The sequence below is a fragment of the Fukomys damarensis genome, unplaced genomic scaffold, assembly GCF_012274545.1.
Source record: "Fukomys damarensis isolate Sample0158 unplaced genomic scaffold, DMR_v1.0_HiC HiC_scaffold_21, whole genome shotgun sequence".
Classification (NCBI taxonomy): domain Eukaryota; kingdom Metazoa; phylum Chordata; class Mammalia; order Rodentia; family Bathyergidae; genus Fukomys; species Fukomys damarensis.
The window spans coordinates 40,553,497-40,557,375 of NW_022900933.1; positions in this window are offsets into that span (position 1 = coordinate 40,553,497).

Below are 3,879 nucleotides of genomic sequence, written 5' to 3' on the forward strand. Positions count from 1 at the left end.
TTTTTTTTTTTTTTTTTTTTTTTGGTACCAGGGATTGAATTCGGGTCCTTGCGCTTGCAAGGCAGGCCACTGAACCGCTGAGCTAAATCCCCGGCCCAAAACTGCTGTTTTATAAAACAGAGTCTTTGTGGCCCAGGTGATGCAGAAGCCCTTGCTGTGCCCCAGGATTTCACCCCAAGTCTGAAGGTGGTTGCCATGACACTGGCCATTGGTGCTGGGACTCAGAACTTGCCCACCTCTCCCCTTGTGATGGTAGCCATGTTTTATGGGCTGTGAATGTCCCAGTGTGCTAGGTCCTGGATGGCAGGGGTGTGTGTTATTCTCTCTCAGTGCTGAGACAAAATACCCAACACCCACAATTAAAGGAGAATGGGTTTATTTGGCTCACAGTTCGTAGAGTCTCAGTCCACAATGGGCTGGCTCCAAGGCCGGGTAGCAAACAGTCCTGGCAGAGCAGACAACATGGCACACACAAGCAGCTAGGTAACAAGAGCATTAACAGCTTCTCCCTGCCTCTTTATCTTATTCAGGCGACTTGGGGTGGGCAGCACTCACACCCTTAATCCCAGTGCCTTGAGCCCAGCACTGCACCATGAATCAGTCCCAGTTCACACACTCTAGATCCAGCCCATGACCACACGAGGCTTTGGGGGACATCCAGACCCCAACCGTAACAGCAGGCTAGAGAGGAGGTTTTACCTTGGGGCATTTGTGTTTGCTGTGTGATTCGAACCATTTTTGTTGCTTACTGTAGTGTAGAGAGACTACTGTCTTTGGAACTTTGGGTGTAAAGGGCACATTTTAACAGTAACAGTTGGCAAACCTTTTGTTTTCTTTCAATAGATTTTGCATTTTAATCTTGCATGTCTTCTTACTCTGCACATTTTTTGTTCTCTGTCCTATACTGGCCGGAAGGAGACCTACTTTCAGTACCTTCAGCCTTTGTCTGTGGCTCTAGGTTCTTTGTTTTTCTGAGACAGGGTCTGGCTGGTGGCCCAAGCTGGGCTTGAGCTTGTGGGTTCAAGTCCACCTCTGCCTCAGCCTCCTGGGTAGCTGAGACTGCAGGTTTATGCCTCTCTACCCAGCTTGGATACCAGTTTTTAATAGAAAAATATTACAGGTCTTAAGGTTTAGATATCACTCTTTCTTTCAAACCGAATTTAAAAACCCAATTCTGAAGTGTTGTCTGCCACTCAGTGCCTGCCTGTACCTCCTGTGTATTTGTGTCATTGGTCCTTAAACTGCATGTTGGAATTAACCTGAAAGACATTTTTCTTATTTTTTGGTGGTGGTGAGGGGCAGCAGCTGGGGATTGAACCCAGGACCTTTGCACTGAGCTACAGCCCAGCCCTTTTTGAGACAGGGACTTAACTAAGGTGCTCACTTGCCTATGCTGAGCTCGAACTTGACATGCTCCTGCCTCAGCCTTCCAGAGTGCTGGGACTACAGGCAGCCACAATCTGACATGATAGTTCTGAAATGGGCTGGTGTGTCAGTTTCTTGAGGATGTTTTGGGTGGTGCAAGTCTGAGTACCATTGGTTTCACTATGTACATCAGCTGCTCATAGGCCTGCACTGATTGTATTAACAATTTGTTATTTGCATAACCAGTCTAAATTAATATTTTAACCAATTTAATACCCACAATTTTATAAAATCAATGCTTTTATCATCCCTAATTTACAGATAGGGAAACTCAGGCTCAGTAAGACTGAATAATGACCTTGGGGCCCTAAACCTTATCTATAAGGAATGTGTATGTCTTATACAGAGAAGACAAACATTTCCTTCTAATACCTTTTGGATGATGTGACGGCCCAGCTGACAACACGAACGTACCTGAGTTGGGGAATGAGGATTGAGAAAGGACAGAACACTCGATAGTGTGGAGACAAGAGGTCCCGTTTATTTCACAGAAACAGCTCTTTTTAAAGGCAGGCCAACAGGAAGCATCAAGCAACTATTAGGGAGATCAGATCTTTGGCTGTCCGAGTTCCTCCCATCACAAGGTCAAATTTAACAAAGTCCTTGAGCTGGACGTGGTGGTGCACTCCCATAATCCCATAAAACCAGCCTGGATTACACAGTGAGCTCCAGGTCATTGCCCATAATCCCAGCCTGGACTACACAGTGAGTTCAAGGTTAATCCCATCTGCACTGCTGGGACCCTTGTCTCAGAAATGCCAAATAAACAAACAGATAGAGTCATGGATTAAGAAGTTACTTTTCCAATGTCAAATGCCAGCGGGCTCCCACAGGATGAAAATGAACAAACTCCAAAGGCTAGGGATGTAGCTCAGTGGTGCCGCTCCTGACTGTAAAACGAACAAACTCCTGCCAGGGACTGTCCCCTAGACTTTGATGTCAGGGTCACTTTTATTTTACATGTTTCATTTTTTGATACAGAGTTTCAATGTATAGTCCAAGATGGCTTTTAGGTATTGTTTTTGAGACAGAGTCTCAGGCTGGCCTTAAACTCATTCCTACCAAGCCTGGCAATCCTACCTCAGCCTTCCTTTTTTTTTTTTTTTTTTTTTTTTTCCCGGGGTGCGAATTGGGGCTTTTCGCTTTAGGGCTGTGGGCTGCGCAGGGCATTTCCTGGAGGCGGGTGTTTGGGGAAGAGCCAGGCTGGATACAGAGCTGGGCAGGGGAGCCATGTGTGGGGGGCCAGCTGAAAAGATTTCAAGGACTGGGGCTAAGCTTCCACCCCAGCTGACCAGTGCTGGCGTGCCAGAGGCCCCTCTGTGGGGTGTCAGCCCCAAAGAGCCACCTTCCTCAAGAAAGCAGGCCTGGGCTCCTGCTCTAGGGAACACAGATAACAGTAATTACTCCCACTGCAGCAAAGCCTGCCTGTTCCTCCCGAGCCTCTTGCCTTCCTTTTTAATAGCAGCTTCCTAGCAAACAAGAAGTGACAGTTTATAGGGGAAAGTGGAACTAACCTGTCACAGTGGAACAGAAATCTTTCAGGTTACCATGGGAAATGGAAAATGACTGGAAGAGTTGTTACATAAGGTTCATCTGTAAGGTTCCTCGGTAGAGAGGCATGGACGCTGGACTTTGCTTGCTCTCCTACTGAGCTAATCTAGGTTTAAAATTTTTTTCGTTTATTTCTTATTTATTTATTTTTTGCCTTTTCAAGGCAGGATCTCCCTGTGTGGCTCAGCCTGGCCTTGAGCGCTTGATAAGCCCAGGCTGGCGGTGAAAGTGCTTGCATGCAGAAGCGTCTGGCTGCAGGAGGCCACCGTGGCAGGCACAGCCGCCTCTGGCAGCTTTGGCTGTGGGCATAGCGGTGCCCGTGCGTCCACTCTGCTCCCTGGCACAGCAGGCCAGCGGACTCCGCGGGGCAGGACGGCACCCTGGGCTCAGCAGCCTCAGGGGAAGTTAGCACGCAGCAGGTCCCAGAGCTTGCCCTCCAGATGCTGAGGGTGAGGAAAAGTAAGATGAGGTGTGGCAGAACGGCCTGCGAGTGCTCATCGCTCTGAAAGCCAGGCTCACATACTGTTAGGAAAAGTAGTGTGGCCCTTCTTCCCTCAGTGACAGCGCCCCTCGCGGTCAGTCCAGGAAGGGTGGAATCTCAGGAGATGCCTGCCTCACAGGACCAGCTGGGAGCTCAGGAACCATACTGAGGAGCAGCCATCCTTCAAATTAATTTATATAAAAACAAGAACACGGTTTTTATTTTTCTGTCGTTGAATTTTTTGATACTCTGACACTGCTAATAACGTGTTAATTATTGGGATGAATGCATAATGTATTTAGAGTAAAGCTCAGTATGTTACGTTTCCTAAAAAAACAAAAACCAAGAGCAGGCTGGGCATGTGGCACCCACTTGTAATCCCAGCACTTTGGAGGCTGAGGAAGGAGGACTGCAGTGAGTCC